Source organism: Alexandromys fortis, unplaced genomic scaffold, assembly GCF_014885135.2.
Source record: "Alexandromys fortis isolate MF-2015 unplaced genomic scaffold, M_Fortis_MF-2015_v1.1 scaffold_32, whole genome shotgun sequence".
Taxonomy (NCBI): domain Eukaryota; kingdom Metazoa; phylum Chordata; class Mammalia; order Rodentia; family Cricetidae; genus Alexandromys; species Alexandromys fortis.
In genome coordinates this window covers 5,317,322-5,337,305 of record NW_026067938.1, presented here as the reverse complement: position 1 = coordinate 5,337,305, position 19,984 = coordinate 5,317,322, and the positions used below count along the sequence as shown (strand labels likewise).

Genomic DNA, 19,984 nt, shown 5'->3' with positions numbered 1-19,984 from the left:
GCCTTCACTAATAAATTGAGCATAATAAAACTCATGGCACGGCAATCACTTAAAGCAAAAGTGTTTAAATTAGGTGGCACTTTAGAAAGACCTCGAGTATTAATGACTCTTCCCAACTTGTATTTGTTTTGTGATCTCAGGATTTTATTACTCTGTGGATAAGGACAATTTGAATCCTGCTTGGTTGTAGAAGATCCAGAGAAGGCAAGGGCAAACCCAGTTTTACATCTTGCCTGTATGAGAGGGCCCCAGACGTAGGCACCTCCAGAATCAAATACATAAAAGGAAGAGTAAGAGAAAAAGACTGACTTAAACACAGCTTCTTTACCAAATCTTTTATGAATATTAAGCATTTATATGACTCATGGTCTTAATTTTCCCACTTCCATCTTATGGATTTACATGAATATTTTAGTGTTAATTTGCTGTTATGAGAAACCTACATTATATTTTTAAGAGAGGGTATTATAAATTATTTGTGATAAAATGGCATGTTGAATCTTCTAGGAAATAAATCAAACACAAGACACGATCTAGTAAATATTTGGTTGTAAAGATATTAGCCCCCTCCAGGCCCGGCACATTTAAACTAGTGTGGTTAATTGTTTTATTGCCGTGGTCATATCGGAAGTTGGAATCAGCTTTATCTCAGTCAGACTTCCAAATGGATTCTGACAATGACACTCATAAATAATGAACAACGCAGCCACAATTAGCTAGAAATCAAACTGTGCTTATCAGAGAGATGTGGATAAGCGCTGGAATCAAATCAGCACGGAAGGCAAAAAAAAAATTGAAAAGAAAAAAGGAGGAGGAAAAAGGAAAGTTGCTTCTCCCAGCCAGGGTGAAGGAAGGCGAACTCATGGTGTGGGTTGTATCCGTAAAGAATTCATCCAGATTGTACCCACGGAAAGTCAGTAAAGCAAGGCTGATACCATGCGAAGCAGACATGGATGAGCTACGGAAGAGTTTCCTTACTGCTATTTACTGGTCACTTTTAAAGTGGAGCGGGATCTCTATGCTGCCAACCACACTGATTGTTCAAACTAGAATATGAAGTATTTTTTAGAGTTAGGGGGGAAAGTACACTATTGTAATTTTGTTGGACATTCCAGAACAGAAAACAACAAATAACCAAACCAAACTCCCTACTTCCCGAACGATAACTTGAAACATTTTCCGAGTTAACGACTTCTCACCTTACTGCCGTCCTGATATCAAAATCTACACAGAAAGAAAGCAGAAAGCCGCAGCCCTTAATTGCTCTCCGGGCAGATAAGCATAGCTCGCTGAGCAGCTAAATATCCCACATGCTGTCCTCACGAAGGAAGAAATACACACAACCCAAGGTCCAGAATTATTTGACCCTCTGCAGTCAGTAGCACACAAGAATTCCAATCTCTTTGGGGCTAGTTCTGAAATTTAAACTATAAAGCGAGCACAACAGCAGAAACCGCTGTTAGAGTTCCTCCACCGAATCAAAAAGCTTAGTTTTGTTTCCAGAACTTGACTTCAGATGCATGAAGGTTAAAGCCACCCACAAGTTCTGCTGAGCTCTCTTTCCCACCATGTTTTCTAGCTATCAGAGTATTCATGACTTGACCTAGGTGGTGGTTCTGGGCTGGTGATGGGCTTGGTGGAGCAGTGCTCACTTAACACGTGTGAGGTGTCCATAGCAACGAAGGAGTGCGGGGGGTGGGGGGCATGGCTTACGTAAATGTGAGGAAATCCCTTAAAATGTATTGGTAGGCATGATAATCATAGTGACCTATAATTTAAAGATTCCGTTTCAAATCACCTGCAAATGGTCACCCCACCACCAAAGCTGGTGTGTATGTAAGTCGTCCGCCATCACTGCAAACTGCCTTGCCACAGAACTGCTCTCAGGCTTGAAATTCTACTGGCTGTTGGTTCTTCTCTTTGGTTAAGCAGTCCTAAATTTTAGGATCTCTTGATTGAATGGGATTACCCTGGGGGAGAACTAATCATAAGCCAGAGTAATTAATTAGTTTATGAAATCATTTCCCACCATCTAGTGCTGTGTGGAAGATATGCTATTCTTAATACTAATAATGATGAACACAGGCAGTTTTAACAAATATAGAGCAGACGGAGAGAAGAAAGGTTCATGCCTGGGAGAAGAGACAGCTGGCAGGGACATAAGAGCTGGGACAGTAGGGTTGAGCTTGGTTTGTCTCAGAGAAGGGCTGAGGGCAACACAGAGAGGGAGGTGCGTAAGAAGCCACTAAGGACAATTCTGTGAAGGATCAGCACTTGTGAGGTGCGTGAGAATAAGCTCCAGGTTTGTGTGTCAAGTACTTCTTCGCAATAGTTCTAACACTATTAAATTTAACTCATGCCTTTCACAGCCTTTAGATAATTGTTTGTCCAAAACTGGCCAAAAGAGTGTTTATTTTTATCTGTTGCACTTTGAATTTCGGTAGCCTTGGTCATCGGGGCCAACAGCAGATCTTCCCATTATAATTTGAAACAGGACCAAAACAATAAATTAGAGCAAGAACAAAGTATACCTGAGGGCGGAATGCACGGTGATTAAAATGCAACATTAGCTTGGATTAGATTAGCCAATTCTGTTTTATGATACTCATAAACTGGAAAATCTATACAGGAAAGATTGAATAATTATAGCCAAAGCAGGCTGCATCACTTTAAAATAAATGTTCTTTTTTTTTTTTTTTAATAGGAATTGGGATATGTGACAAAGCAGACAGGATGGTATAAGAACAAACACTTCAAACATGGCAGCATAGCACTTATGCCTTAAATAAATGAGGGGGCTCAGGAAAATGGGTTAGCTACACAGCCTGTGTTCCTACCTTCTGAAATACCTGGAACCTAGTTAAAGGAGGTAGGGACTTTCCTAAGAATGACACTTGAAAATACTATGTAAAAGAACAAGTGGCATGGGTGATATTCTCTCTCTCTCTGTCTCTCTCTCTGTCTCTCTCTCTGTCTCTCTCTCTCTCTGTCTCTCTCTCTCTCTGTCTCTCTCTGTCTCTCTGTCTCTCTCTGTCTCTCTCTCTCTGTCTCTCTCTCTCTGTCTCTGTCTCTCTCTCTGTCTCTGTCTCTCTCTCTCTCTCTCTCTCTCTCTCTCTTTCTCTCTCTCTGATTTAAAACAGGGTATCAGCAGCCTGGAACTCATCACAGTTTCATACCAAGTGTAACCTCGAACTTTGATCCTCCCGCCCTGACTCTTCCCAAATGCTGGCATTATAGGTGTGCAGCACCGTTGAGTTTTGGGTGGTGATGAGGACTGAACTCAGGGCTTCATGCCTGCTAGATAAGCAGTCAGCCAATTGAGCGACACATGGGGAAGGAACTCCAGGCAGATCGAATTCCCAATGCATGCATTGTGTACAACTCGATGCATTTGAGGAGATTCACAGATTTCTGCAACTATGACCAAATCAATTTCTGAATGCCTTTCCTATCCCCAGAAAAGACTCCATAATTATCAGCCATCTCGCAGTTTCTGCTAGCATCCTCCCTCTCCTGTCCCTTGGTAACCACCAATCAACTTCTATCTGTACAGATGGTGATTTGAGAGATTTCAAAGACGATCCTACAGTGTGTGCTCTTCTATGGCTTCGTTCACTGACCACCATAATTTTCAAGTTCAAACACAGGCGTGAGATGGCTCTGTAGGTAAAGGCCTTTGCCCAGGCTTGACCTGTGTTCCATCAGTGCACCCCAATGGTGCAGAGAAGCGAACCAATCCCTGAAAGTTGTCCTGACTGCCACATTCAGACCTTAGTCTATGTGTGCCCATACAGATACACACAGACACACACACACAGACACACACACACACACAGCATGCAAAAATAAATAAATGCAAAATCTGAAAAAAATTAAAAACGGAAAACATTTTAGTGTGCATCAGAAATACATTTTTTTTCATATCTGAGCATTACAATGTATGGATATGTCATCTTTCACATATGCATTCAAGAGACAGTGGGCATTTGGGTTGTTTCTATTGGGCACTACTAGGAAAATACCTCGAGGAATATCGGCACACCAGGACTAGTGTGTATGTCTTCATCTCTCCTGGGTTTACACTAGGAGAGGTGCTGCTGAGCCACAGCAGAGGTAGACTTGGCATTCTCCAGCTGGAGGCTCTCCACAGAGAACTACTTAATTCCCATTGTCAGTGCAGGATGGTTCCAAGTTCATGTTCTCACCTCCACTCGTTGCTATCTGCTCCTTCCCCAGGATATCACCCTGGAAACAGAGTCTAGAATTTGCAGTGAGTCTTTGGAATTTAGGTCACTGCAGTGTATTGACTTCAAGGGGGAAGCCGGAATCACTGCTCTTTGCGAAAACTGTTCGTTCCATGGACATGCTAGGAGACTCTATTTGTGCTTCCTCTCTATATTCCTTTGTCTTCTAATGCACCCTCTTTTTCCTTAGGAAATGCCTTCCCACTGAAACTCAGCCAGATAGTTTATCTTAATAGCTACATGCTATGCGAAGATCCCAAAATGCACACGGACAAGAAACATTTACTATAGCATCCATGCAAAAATTGAAACAACCCAAACGTTTACCAGAGAGTGGCTGCCTGGGTGAGATGCGTATGTTTGCTACGGAACATTGCATGGCTAACTTAAAGCAGAAATTTGGACTCAGATCTTCAGATCTGGAGGAAAGCCACGCACGCATGCACACACACACACACACACACACACAGTTTTTAAAGTCGAAAGCGTCAGTTACGCAACAGAGTGTATGGTATGATCACCCTTCGGGCACTAAGGGAGAGAGAACAAACAGATATAAATGTGTCTGTGTTCTAAGCACGAATAAAGAGCAGGAAGTATAAATAACATATGATGGTCCATTTAGAAGGGATTGGCTGCAAAGAAAACAATGGAACAGAATAGGCTCGAAGGGTTGTTTTTTTTTTTTTTCCATGATACTATCTTAGTAACTAAAAATAAAAAAATACTTTAAAAATGAATTTTGTCGATCTGTTCTTTAATAGTTCTCATTCAAAGCCACCTTCTCTTGAATAAGCTGTGCCCCCAATTCTCCCTGCTCTGAAGAAATGACCTTGGACATGATTTCCTTCTTCATACCTGGGTCGTCTTAAAAGGGAATAAAAACCCATTGTTCCAAATAACAACCGTAATCCAAATAAGGAAAATGGATAAACCGATGAGCATAAATACAACAAAACCAAATTAATCTACCACTGTCTTGTACTATTCCCCTCAGTTCCTGTGATCTTGAATGGCATCATTTGTTCTTGGGCACAGGATGACATTCTTTCTTCAGGGGTCCAAAACTACAGGCTTCTGTTAGGTGCTGGTGGAAGCAGCATGCTTGCCTGCTTACTATGGCTCCGCTTTTGGGCGTGTTCACAAAATGTACGACAATAGCACAGTCTATAATAGAAGCACACACACACACATTGTTTTTTCCCCCTACTTTAACTTTCTTAATTAACACTTGCCACTTGTTCAGCAGAATGCTTATCCTCAAATATGCAATAGACTTTTACTTTGGTACCAGGAGGCGAGTCCCTGGAGCTTCAAACAAATTTGGCAAGGGCTCTGTCACTGATATATAGCCCAGGTGTTTCCAGCTTTGATTTATTTATTTAAGATTTTATTTTTATTTTCAGTGTGAGCGTTACGTGTGTGCGAGTGGCTACAGTATCAAGAAGGGGGTGTTGAATATATAGAAGCTTATATTTGAAGTAATTGTGAGCATCCCTTAAAGGTGTAGTGAACCGAATCAGGTCCCCTACGGGAACAATGCATGCTCTTCAACACTGAACCATCTCCTGTTTTTCAATATCTTATCATCACAGTAGCATACCTGAGAGAAACAACTTAAAGAACAAAACTTAGTTAATTTATTTATTTTAGCTCATGGTTTCAGAGTAATCAGTCTCTCAGGAGGGAAGAGAGCAGTTTATGCCTGGTAGAACCAGGAAAGAGCCAAAGGCGAATGCCAATTCCTTCTCTTTCCAGTTTAATACCACTGAGCCATCAGACTAAGGAATAGTGCTGCCCACCCAAGGCACATCTTCCTCTCTGTTATTCTCCTCTGGAAATGTCCTCACAGATGCACCCCAGGTGTACTTCACCAACATCCTATGTGATTTTCAATGCAGGCAAGTTGGCATTGAACGTTAACCATCCAACTCTGCCATGTGAATGGGGAAGTATTTTATATGTTACTTCAGGTGAGAAAAAAGAGCATATTTTCTGGCTCCACAGCAATAACCTTGACTTTCCAGAGGATGGTGACAATGAGTTCATTACTACAATCACAAGTCTAATGGAGAGAGGTAGGATGTCCCCCACAGTCATCCAAAATGTGGATAGGATGGAGGGTCCCCCAGTTCATGGAAATTCGAAGTGCTCACCAAGTGGATTTGATGATGTGGGTCAGAAGGGGAAAGCTCCAGGTATGTCGTCAAGGAGAAGAAGCAGATACAAAATCAATGTTGTGGGGTATCACTCCCCGCAATTAGATTTGTCAGGCTTCCTTGGCAGGGAACTCATATGGATACTGCATGGAAGGTTTGTGGAGCGAATGAGAAAACCTAGGTTGTGAGTCTACCGACATGTAAAATAAGAACAAGTCTTAATGCTCACCCAAGGTTTTATACACCGAGCCACGAAAAATCTGATTTTAGCAACCATCTGCAATTACAGTAATGCTAAAACATTTATTGAAAAGGCATTCTGAAAATGAGTTTGCTTTTTACTTACTAATTATGCCATTAGAACAAGCCAAGACCCGGAGATGATAATACCCCTATGACATATCTGCTGGCATCTGATAGGCAGACTGTGGGAGGTGTTGGTCTCAATATGCATATGGTTTGGCATGAAGCAGCAGGAGTTTAATCATTGGGACTGAAGCGGCACCATGGAGCTTCGCAATGTGCATCCGAAATTGGCAACGTGTCAAGGAACCGGATACCAGTGTAGCGGTAAGCTGTGGGCTCAGGACATGAGACCCATAAAGGCCAAGACAGGGGAATGGATTACTCCCACTGTGTCCCGAGGAGGGCTCTAAGCTACATCTATCTCCTTACACCTTCTGGTAGGTAATCTACAAAGCCGCCTGACCGCCAAGCCTGAAAGAAGAGCTTGCCTTCTTAGCCAAAATGAGTTAACAATCAGTTAGGTAGGGGAGAGCTAAAGGAAGGAGAGAAGAGAGAAACACTAACATGAACCGGTGATAAACCGAGGCTACTTAACTCGTGTCTTTAGTAGAGAAATTTAAGGTTGAGTAAACATGCCCATCTAAATCCTTTAATCCCACTGCTGACATTTACAGCGATGGAGAGGGATTAATCATTTGATCTCCAAATGAATCATTTTAAGCAGTTAATATTTAAAAGTAATAAACTTTGGAGTTGCAGTAATTAGCCTCCTAGATCTGATTAATGCCTCAGGTTTTTGTCTCTTTTTATAAAACCCAGTTTTCGAGACATACACACAAAAAGCTAAATTTCCTCAGCCCCGATATCACAGAAAACACAAGAGCGGGCCTGGGATTCCTTTCATTTTTGCATGATGACAGAGGGGAGGGAGACCACGGGAGAAAGGAAAAGTTTGGGGTCTAACTGGAAATTCATAGCAGCATTAAGTGCTAAATGGCACAACCATATGCTCATATTTCTTTTGAAGTCTAGGATCAGACCTCATTATTCACTATAATGGCATCCAAGACTAAACCAAATCTCAGTCTTTAAAATTAAAAGCATTTTCCTCTTGGCTCTTGAATCTTCCTCTGACAATTGCCAACATGTCTGAAGGTTCAATAAATTTTCAGACTCTCAAAATCTACAAATAAACAAAATATAAATAAGAGGAATAAGAGAAGTAATTTTTTTCTACTTCATCCCCAAAGCCAGGGTAAAAAGGATACAGAAACACATACATATCACTCTTACTACTTTTCTTTATTTATTGGTGTGGTTTGCACACACAAGTGTGCATGCCAGTGAGCGCATGCCACAGGGCGAGTGTGGGCGGGCATGTGGAGGTCAGAAGACAGCCTACAGGTGTCAGTTCTCTCCTTCTGCCATGTGGGCTCCCATGACCAAACTCGGAGCTTCAGACTTGGCAGCAAGTGCCATCTTGGCAGTCCCAATAATTAATATTTTAATCAAAGGAGTTACAAATACTATTTTTATATCTGCCCAATGCTATTTGTGACACTCTAAAATTCTGTGTATAGCCCGCATGTCCTACATTTTAAGGAATAAGAATCTGATTCTTTTCATCTCTTTGGAACATACACTATGCAGAAACATCTAAATATTGTCATTTTTGTTAATAAGTCAACTGCCTTCACTCAATCATAATCAATTTCTTAGTGTTTAATAGACTTTTTCTATGAGGAAACTGAGGAAATACTAGAAAGGCAAGTTCCCACTGACATGCCACCGCCTCCCAATTCTTGCATATGCCATGTGTGTCATTATTACGTGCAAAATGTTTTCACTCAGCATAGCCTTTCGGTACGCCTGCATCTGAGGCTGTCTTTAAGTGAGAACTGTGGCTGTAGCTCAGTGGAGACTGTGACTGTCCATGGCACCAAATGGAATCTCACCCTGACTGAACTAGGAGAGAAAAACTACAAACCCCAAATGTTCCACAATCAATTACCTGTGTTTGACCATGTCTACTTTTGGTGCGGTTTGGGGATTACTGTTTAAGAATGTTTTATATACAGCAAAGCTCCCGAACCCAAAGCAGACACTTTATGCAGTGCAAGAAATGCAGCCACCACCAGCCCAATCAGAAATGGCACCCCTGCAGCAAACTCGCTAAGTTCTTTCACACCCCCACCCATGATGGGCAAGCACTCGCCTGCTTCAGACAAATCAGCCCTGTCTGCTCTTGGAGCCATGTTAATGGAGACATGTAACCTGGATTTGGGATCCTTTGGATTGGTGGAATGTTTCTGAGATCCTTCCATGTTGTCACATGTCAATGTCACGTGACTTTGGTACTGTTGGGTCACGTTTAATTGAATGACTATCCTCCACCTTGCCGATTATGATCATGGTGGCAATGAACATATGTTTTCATTTGTTTCAAGTAAATACTTGGGAAATGAATTCCTGGACCATGGAGCGGGTGTTATTTTTAACTGCCTATAAGAAATCGCCACTTTCCAAAGCGGTTGTGCCAATTTACATTTTCACTTTCCATCCGCCATGTATGAGCGCTCCATTGTTCCAAATTCACCCTTCCAGTCATGTCCCGTTCTCAGCAGTCACGGTGTGCTGTGCTTATTTATTTGTGTGTGTTTGTGCATATGCAGGCACAAGCATGCCACAGCACACATGTCAGAGGACACCTTGCTGGTGCTGGTTCTCCTCCACGTGACAACACCTGGGATTGAACTCTCATTTATCAGGCTTGGAGGCAAGCTCTTTTAACCAATCAAGACTTTTTGACAGACTGGTTTTTCTGGTGTTTTCTGTTTGTCTGTTTGCTTTGTGGATATAGGTTCTCACTATGTCTCTTAGGCTAACTTTTGATGATCTTGCCTCCGCCTCCCAAGTATGAGACTCACCAAATAACTGAATGTCTACTACAAGCAGAGATGTTCTTTTTAATCCCAGCAATTCTAGTGGATGAGCTAAAGTATCCCACGGCGCCTGCAATCTTCATCTCTTTGGTGGCTAATGATGCCATGTACTTCCTCTCATCTGTATTAAACATCTCTGTACTTTTTAGGCAACATTTCCTTCAGAAGTTTTCTTATAAATTTATTATATACTATATCGTTTATATATATTATGTATTATTCTATATACTATACTTTATGTATAGTATTATATATACTATATAGTGTATAGAATATACTATATATTCTATATATAAGCATTTTGAACACATACATACACATATGCACACAGAAGTATTTTTTCATAGACCACCGTTTGCATTTTCAGTTGCTTAAAGGTATTGTATGTAAGCAGAATGATTTAAGTTTGGTGGAGTCTAATTCATCAAGCTTTCTTTAATATTTAGTCTTTTTGCAATCTACCACATTTTGCCTATTCCAATATATCCTAGAACACATCCAGCCTTTTATGCTGTTTTGTATTAGAAATTAAAAAGAAAGAGCAGACAAGAAAAATGGTTTGAAATGATTTTACTTATTCCTGGAACTGACCAGCCACTGTCTACGTGAGCACCAGGACAAGTCTCCTCACCTATCTGAAAGATTTACTGCATGGCAAAGCTTTCTTCACTGTGAAAGTCTGAAGCAACAGAAAATGGCAGGCGATGGAACTTGAGACTATGAAGTCCAAGAGAAGGAACTGAAGAAAAAGTTTTTGGATAGAATTATATATCTAAAGGGCTAAATTTCCTTCCTCACTAGAGACTAGTTTATACTTCATCTTTAAGCTAAATCTAAAGAGCTTATAAAACAAAACAAACACACAAACAAAGAAACCACAAGCCAAACGTGGTGGTGAATGCCTGTAAACCTAGTAATGAGTGTTTGAGGCTAGCCTGGGCTATCCAGTTAATTCCAAGACAGCCTGGGCTACAGTGTGGACCTTGTCTCAAAAACACACAGACATAGAAAGGAGAGGAATGGAGAAAGATGTATGTGAAGAGTGTGTGTGGGTGTGTATTGAACTGGATCATCTTTCGGTTTGGCTCCTGCCACAAAAGTCATGTTTAGCTCTATGTCTGGTTGACTTGGGAGATGGTTTTTTCCCCTACCATGAATGACAAACATGCTGGGTTCCCAAAACAGAGATTATTTTTTGCCTTTTTTCATTGGTGATTTAAAATTAGAGGTCTTCCTCCTCAAAGACCCACGCTACTAATTCAGTCAGTATCAATATATTTTGCTGTCTCTTCTCTCCCAGGGATTCTCAAAATCCCAATTTTGCTGTTGGAGACTCTGTAAGTCTCCAAAATTGCTGTATATATATTTCATACTTTTACACATGCCTTTGAAAAAGGTTTCAGAAAGACCCATTTGTGAGTTGCTTCTTTGTTGAGTGTGTTTCTTTCCGTTTCTTCTTCAGTTCCCCATTTGGTAAGTACACAGAAAGTCCTCACTTCAGGAGTGTACTGTAGGCAGAGGCTGATGAGGATGGGCTGTGTCCCCCTGTGAAAATGACACGGAGAATGCCAGGATGGAACACGAAGGTTGTTTATATCAGAAGGACTCCATCAGTCCCACCTGAGACCCGAGACTGACTCTTTGGAAACTTGAGCTCTTCATTTCAGCAAGGCAGACACCTCTTCCTCTTCGAGAAGACTTTGATGAGTTGTCTGATGGCCATGCTGGGAGGATGTCCCCTGGGTAGGTCACCGAGGAACACTCAGATGCAAAGTGATCCACAGAAGGACAATGAAGGTCAGTGATGGTGGAGAGTCGGAGGGCAGAGTTGTGGAATCAGCTATCTTTTGCAGAATCAGAGGAAGAACAGCGTACCTTGCTCCCCATTCTGAACGGTGCATTCCTGCCAATTATCCACTAAACTGATATCTGTCTTAGTTTTGATTTTATTGCTGTGAAAAGACACCGTGACCACGGCAACTCTTAAAGAGGACAAGCATCGAATTGTGGTAGCTCGCTCACGGTCCAGAGGTCCAGTCCACTCTCATCATGGAGGGCAGTATGGTGGCATGCAGGCAGATGGGGTGCTGGAGCTGAGAGTCCTTACATCTTCATAGGCAGGCAATAGGAAGTGGTCTAATAGTCACACTGAGGGAAGCCTGAGCAAAAGGGACCTCAAAGCTCCCCGCTTCCCCCCCCCCCGCCCCCCGCCACAGTGACACACTTCCTCCAGTGAGGCCACACCTCCTAATGGGTCATTTTCTTTCCAACCACAATAGCTGTTTTCAATTTGTAAAAGTTGCTCATGTGTGTGTATATTAAAGATTCATATCTTAATGAGCATGAGTATTTTGCCTGCATGTATGTCTGTGCACTGCTTGCTTGCCTGGTGTCCCCTGAGGTCAGAAGAGAGTGCTGGATCCCCAGGAACTGGAGCTGATGGTTGTGAGCTCCCACGTGAATGACGGGAATTGAATCCAGGTCCTCGGCAAGAATGAGTGCTCTCTTCACACTGAGACACTTCTCTAAGTCTATTGTACATATCTTCTGTACATACACAAGTTAGAAATATGTTTTCTTTACTATAGTGGTTTTATTTGGGGGTATGATAGTTTATATAAAATGGTTTTAAATAAAAATCATCATTTAAAATTTTTAATCCTTTTTAGGTTTCTCCTTCCACTGATAGTCCCCTCTTATTTTGAGGTGTGTATGTAGCCCCTGCACAGACTATATGGACCACATTCTTCTGGTCCCCTCTGCTATAAGAGCCACAGAACAAAAACAGTGTGTTCCTTTCTTTCCTGTAGCTCTGAAAAGGGGAGTTGCTACAAGTCTCAGGGGAGTCAGGAGAAATGGTTCAACATGTAGAGGGGGCTACACACCTATGCATTCGCTCCTTCCCTTTTCTTCAGGAATACGGAAGGGCAGCAACCACTCAGGGAGCCACAGAATAAAAGCCACACAGTCAGGGTGGCCGAACAGAACACATGGAAGTGCCCTGCCTCCTGGGTGGCAGCTTTGATCACTGTTCAGATTATCTGTGAGAAAATAAGTCCTTGAGGGGCTGAGGCCACTGTGTTTGAGCTTCCTGATACTCACAGTCCAAGTCGTCCGTGTGCTATCCTGAAACTTCTCGAATTCTTATTGCTCCCCCCCAACATTTGTCTTTAATCCATCTTAATTTATTTTTGAATATGTTGAGAGATATGGGTCCAATTTTACATTCTTCCAGATGGATAACCAGTTGTGCCAGCACCATTTATCAAATCCCACTGAATTCAATTTTTTTTTGTTTTGTGTTAAGTTTCGCTATATACTATGATCTATTTCTAAAATGCTATTCCACGACACGGAACTACTTCTTAGTATTTGTACCAATACCACATAGATGTGGTACAGCGCTTCAGACTAAAGCACACAGAATACACAAGGCCGCTTCAGCATCACTATTCACCTTTTACATATGTTTTAGATCTAATTTTAGACTCCCATTCCTCCAAATGAATTTGAAATCACTTTACTTGGATTGAAAATAATCCCAACACACTGGGGTACCATTCAATGGCTTTCCCCTTTTGTAGATCCATTTTGGGAGAACTGCTTTTTGTAGACTGCCATTTCCTCGTCCCCAAATCACTGTCTTCCTGGTCGCTCAGATCCCATGTGGCATCCAGCGATACTTTATGAAGGTTTCGTGTCATCCCCATCCCCATAAAATACACATATTCCGAGCAAACTCTCTCTGGCTCAGCCAAAATCGCCACACAGCTAATGGATGGCCAAGCTGGGATACAAGCACATGTTATCGGGATCTCAAATCTATACTTTTAACTTGCATATTATAATACTTGTGTTGTTTATATCTTAATCTCGCATTAATTTACATACCATGCACTTCAGATTCTATCTTTATCCTCTGCAGCACATGGTTTTGTGTGCATATAATCACATACTGGAAAAAATTGCTGATTTGACATTTTCCAAGTGCTATATCCACTGTTTTTCCTTCTCTTTTTGCAGATATCAAAATAATTTTGATTAGTAATTGTGAGAGGAGGTGAATCAATTATATGCTGCTGATTTTAAATGAAAGACCCTAGTATCTCACTGTTTAGTGGGATGCTTGGATCTTTCAAAGATCATCTTACATATAACATATTTATGTATATGTATCATCTTAAATATGCTGTATTTCTATCTGTCATCTTCAATATAAGGTATTTATGTATATGCATTTCATGGGTTCTTTTTTGGTTTTATTTAGTATATTTTAAAAAGAATGTCTTCTAAATTTTATCTAAAATTTTCCATCATCTCCTGATAAGATCATGTGTTTAAATTTTGATTTATTAACCTTATTATGCTAACAGATTTTCTGCTTCCATTGTCTGTAAGATTAACAAATACTTGGTTATTAATTTGATCTACTGGACTCTTTGCTTTATAGGTTTGTGGGTTTTGACATGAGGAAAGTAACTTAAAATTTCACACAGTACTGAGAAACAATGTAGTCTACACAGCTCCTACCTGTATTATCTGAGGACTGTGTCAGACAGCTTTTTTAATACCGGGTTTAATATACTCAAGGCTAATTTTTTAAAACAAGTCTTTCTTCATGTTCTGAAACATTCTAGATTAATCATCATTTCTGAGAAGGAACATTTCCTCTGGGGTTTTCACGTTCCTACCTCAGTACTATTTAGCTGTTTCAACCCCTCTGTCATCTCTCCTTAGTTCTTAACATGGACTTTCATATTTAGGAGGCCTTATTTAAATTTTTTTGTACTCGGAGAAAGCGAGCCCAGAGGCTCACACATTCTAGACACCTGCTCTACTACGCAGCGATGTTCTTTGCCTTCCCCTTCCTTCCCTTTTAATTTAGAGACAGGGTCTTGAATATGAGATCTTCCTGCCTCAGTCTCTAAGTAGAAGGCGAGTTTGTAGTAGCATGCCCGGCCCTAGTCTTTTTAAAAGAGTTAACATCTTTCTTTGTTTGTAACTCCAGTTTTATGTTGGTCACCTAATTCTCATTTCTCATTTCCTGCCATTTATTCATTTCTTAAGATGTATGGCAAATTCTGTCATTGTTGATTTTTTATTCTTTAAATATACTCCTTGTCAATATATTTTTCTTATTAGTGTGGCTTTTGACATCTTCTATTAATTCTAGAAGTAGAATTTTATTTTTATTTTCCATTGTTTCTTCTCAAATCAATGAACATATAAATAATCTGTGGGGAGTAAGATCATTTTGGTTTATCTTTCTGTCGTTTGATGTTTCTATATTGTATGATCACATTTCGATTATAAAATCTCATGAATATTTTGTTTCATTTTTGTGATCACATACCTAAGTGGTTTCTGAAATTATTCCATAATGCTTCAAATGTATCATTTTCTATTCAGCGTTATACTCTCTGGACACGCACAGGTTATAGCTAAAGAGAGAATCTCACTGTGCACTTAGCCCAGTCTCGCCTCAAACTCATCATCTGCCTGGTTCAGCTCCCTGAGTTCGAGGGTTACCCTATACACCACCATGCTTATCCGCTGACTCTCTTGTTTCTTCTTTTAGATCTGGCTGAAGAGGGCGATTTAAAATGACATATTATAAATGTGTTTTAATGAGGTTGCTTTTTTCTAATACCTTTTGCTTTAGATACTTTAACTATTATGCCTTTTAATGGGTGCAGTTGAAGAGTCTGCCTTTGTTGCATGGTTGAATTTGAAACTCTGGGCCTCACGTGAGCTATACATAAGTACTCTGTCTCAGAGCTACCCTCCCATTCCTATTAAATTTTTTTAATAATAACTTCTATCTTTATAGATATTAATAAAGCGACCCTTATTTTGTTTATTGCACGCACTTACTCGGCAATCTCTTATTTTCCACCTTTTTAGAAGGCATTTGAAGCATGTTCCTTATGAATACCAATAACTTTTATGAACCACGTGAATAGCTTATGTCAAAGTTCTGAACATTTATATTTCATACAATGCGTGTTATAGACGTGACTCCTTCCATCTTGCTTTATGATTATTCATGATTTTCCTTGTTTCCTCTTTTTCCTGGGAGCTGTTTTTGCTAATTTGGCCAGATTGCCATTTATTCCCCTTTCCCCCTGCTAATTAGGTAGGTCTACTGTGCTTCTCCCTTCCCCTAATGATCACCTTCCTTTCCTGACATTCATATTCAAATACGTGTTTTTCATTATTACATGAATGCAAGATAGCAATTATTTCGCTCAGAGAAAGCTCTATTTCTTAAGGGTTTCCCCTCCTTCCCTTCAGATGAGACGTGATTTGGGGAGGAACTCATTGACTTTCAGCAACTTTCCCACAACCACTGAAGCTGGCAGCGATTCCTGACCACCTTTAGTTCCAGCCTCACCCTCTCGTGAACCTGTGAACCTGCCTATCTCAGTGACCCTTCTACTCTGCCTGTTGTTCTGCCATCACTATGTAAGTTTTTGCTATCATCTTGCCCGCTCCTGGCCCTTCGATTTTCCTTAGTTGCTGTCTCTTCTCGAATACTATGACCCACAGTGTTGACACAGCCTCTGGATCTTTACTTGCCCTAAATGGGTATCCGTTTTGCAGACAGACAAATGATATACACCTCAAGTCTGCTTTAAAAGCCAAGGGCTCCTCTTGCTTCAGCCTCCCAAGGGCTAGGATTACAGGCATAAGCCTTCACATCCGGTTAAGATGTATGATGGGTCTCAGAATGTGCTACCTCGGATACGGCCCTTTGGCATTTGAGAAAATGGTGGAAGCAAACACGGTGATGATTGGCAGCTAAGAACTGTGTTTTCGAGAAAGCATTTATTATTTACTTGGGTCAATAAGGCAACTCAAAGCAGGACGAACGCGGGGCAGTGGTCTTCATTTTGTCTGTGTATCCTTTGCTTTGGACAACTGCTTATCTCTGCATACAGTCATCTTAATCACTCAAGGATTGTCTCCCTAGGAGTTCGCAATCCCTGGACTAGTTCATTCCTTCATGGCTGAAGGCAAAGAGATAAGGAAGGGTATCCCCAGACCTCTTATCCTGACATCTTTACACAATGTCTAAGTCCAGTTCTGAACTCCTAAACTAGTCAGGGTCACTGAAGATGGACTCTTGCATTAAAATCCACAAATCCTTATAAAAACAGGAACAAAAACTGAAGGACTTGGGCTACTGCTCAAAAGAATAAGGTCTGAATTGTGTCTCTGCCCCTGGGCTGAGCTAGGACTTTCTAAATTGTCATGAAGAATAGAAGATTAATATCTAGCAAGAGACTCTCTGAAAAAGAACAAAGGCATACTATGGCCCTCTCCATTAAGATTTAATTCAAATAAACACTGTCAATCACATGGACAGAAAAATGCCCTCCAAGAAAGCTGTTTAAGACTTTAAGAACCAGCATAAAGTCTGCCTAAAATGTAAGTCAACAGAGTGGTGCCCTTGGCTTTTGTCCACTCTCACCCCATGAGAATTTGTGTTTTATTTTTGTTTTAGGTTGTTTTTTGGGGGAAGGGATGGCTATGCTGACCCCATGAGAATATTTTTATCTCAATGATCTCCTTAGCTACTGTCCACTTGTACCCTTAAGAGTGCCTTGTATTTTTCAGTAGCAAACTCCATCTTCCAAGCTACACTATTTCTCATTGGCATTCTTTTGGGGGACATCACAAGGACCTGATAAGGGAGAAACTTCCAGAGAGAGATTCCAGTAACAATCACTGCTCTAAATCTGCCAGTTTCCCTGGAATCCAGAAACAGCAGAGCCCCTCTCTCCCCCCCAGGAACAGAAGAAAACCCCTCACAAGATGAGGGTGATCCTCCATGGTGATGAGGCCATGCCATGGAGCAGAAGGAATCTCCTAAGAAACAGGATGTCCACTCCAGCAAAGGACACCTTGCTGAAGTAGAACCAAGACAGTGACCAACCAGAGGACAGGCAGACCAGCAGGACTCACTCACACCTCCCTACTGATCTCCTCCCAACCAGAGGACAGGTAGACCAGCAGGACTCACTCACACATCCCTACTGATTCTCCTTCATGTTCTTTCTCTCTTTAAAACTAAAGTTCATATCAGTTCCCTAAAGACGGACTTAGGGGTTCACCAGAATCCCCTTTTCCTGTTCTTCTTTCTAACATGCACATAGATTAAATGTCTTTTTTTCTGGTTTTCATTATTACTTATTTATTTAGCTGTTATATTGAGACAGATAATCAAGCCTAGACTTTTGGGAACCCGGAGTTCCCCTTAATGACTGGAACAAAGGTCACTGTCCCCTTAGCCCGCTTCTGTGAAGCAGGTCATTGGGTCACACCTTTCTCCAGAAGATCAAGGCTGCGCTGCACTTCATTCTGAAGCTTAGAATGCAGTGTAAACCAGCCACCTGGCTCTTCTCCACAGCTCATCTACCATGTGACTCCCACACTGGCGTGTCAATACACACAAATGGGCCTTTCCTATTGGTGGTCTGTTTATTGTCTGTTTTAAGGATTCAAAGTGTCAAAACTTCAAAATATTAAAACAGAAGATTTTTATTTCTAGATCAGTATCAAATAATATCCCATCTGTGATGTGGGAGGTCCTTCTGTCTGTGTGTTGCTTTTATTGGTTAATGAATAAAGAACTTCTTTGAGCCTATGGCAGGGAAGAACAGAACTTGGTGGGGAAAGCTAGGCTGAATGTTGGGAGAAAGAAGGGCGGGGTTAAGAGAGAAGCAACGGAGCTGTCAGAGACAGATGCTGGGAACTTTAGCCGGTAAGCCACTGTCACATCGCGATACACAGATTAATAGAAATTGGTTAAATTAATATGTAAGAGTTAACCAATACAAAGCTAGAGCTAATGGGCCAAGCAGTGATTTAATTAATACAGTTTTTGTGTGATTATTTCAGGTCTAAGCTAGTTGGGCGGCCAGGAACCAACAAGCGGCCTCCCTCCTCCTACACATCCGCCCATACTTTTCCAATATTTTATCTACTACTTCATCAAATCTGAGCATAAACACACACATTCATGTGGCTCCTGAATTCTCATTTCTTTATATAGTTTACCATGACATTACGTGTGTATGCTCTTGTGTGGCCAGTCTTTTGTTAGAACGGTCGTGCTTACGGACCTAGTGACTGGTGAGAAGAGTGCCCTTCCTTTTCACATTGTCCTCTATTTGTGCGGACCCTGGGGCTGTCGTTCTCTATCCCAATACCCGCTATTTCCACTCCTTTGCAATTCTACTTAGCACATTTAGACACCCATATAATCTTAATTTTGTAAATGAGAAGAAACTCAACTTGTCTGTCTTGCTAGAAAATAATAAGATAGCTTTATTCTTAAAGCATTTTTTTCTTGGCTGATCTTAGTGTATACTGAGTATGTGTATATGTGTATAGTGAATGTGTGCTACATGTACATTTCTGTATTGTGTTCATATGTGTGCGCACACCCATCTGAATTTTGCTTTCTGTTTTGGGTATTCATTTTATTTGTCATTTAAAAATAATTAATTTGGATTTCAGCTAAGACTATACTACTCTCTTCAACAAATTATTTACTTTATCTTACCTGTTTTCATTTTTATTTTGGCGGTCAGAATTTAATTCAGGATCAAAGCATGTGTTCTATTACTGAGCTACATCCCCAGCCTTTTTTATTTTTTGGTTTGTAAGTTATTTTTTTTCTTCAAGTAACTGATTATCATTGCTTTTGTTGGTTTTAAGTTTTGTTGTTACAGATTCCTTTAGGTGTTTTTATTCTGTATACTTAATTGTGTATCTGTCTGTGTGGGGGTATATCTATGTGAGTTTAGGTACCCAAGGAGGCCAGAGTTATAGGAGTTTGTAAGCTACCCAGTGTGGGTGCTGGGAATCGAACTCAGCTCCACCGCAAATGCGGTATCTGCTCTTCACTGCTGAGCCACCTCTCTGGCTCCCATATTTTTCTACTTGACTTCAGATCATCCTCTCTCATCTCTACTGTCCCTTTTCCTTGAAAGCCATCTGTTTTGTTTCTTTGCCTCCTATTCTGCTCACTGCTTGCTCAATGCCATTAAGCCTGCTGTTTTCTTGGGGTTCTGTGAGAAACCACGGGAAGTCCTACTACTCCCTAAGAACCGGACTGCCTAGTTCCTGAGACAGATCTCCGAACTGGCATTCGAATGATACCAAGAATGGGGAAAAAGCATCTGTTTAAGCTTCCATCCAGTCAGAGAGGACGAGGAAGCGGGTGTCCCTGTAAGAGGACATCCACTTACATGTAAGTTTCATTTCAGAGACAGGCCAGCCTCTGTCTGGAACCCTGAAACTACGGCAGCATTCTTTCTGGTCTTCGCCTGCTCTGAGCTCTCATGGGGTACAAATGAAAACACACCTGCCTTCACTCAGCCCT

General features: G+C 41.0%; 1 protein-coding gene across 3 annotated transcripts in view; it reads right to left on the bottom strand.

Annotated features, from left to right (window-relative positions):
- The window catches only part of Tenm3 (teneurin transmembrane protein 3), a 606,148-nt gene that overhangs the window by 415,619 nt on the left and 170,545 nt on the right, over positions 1-19,984 (bottom strand). The gene's annotated exons all lie outside the window — the stretch shown is intronic.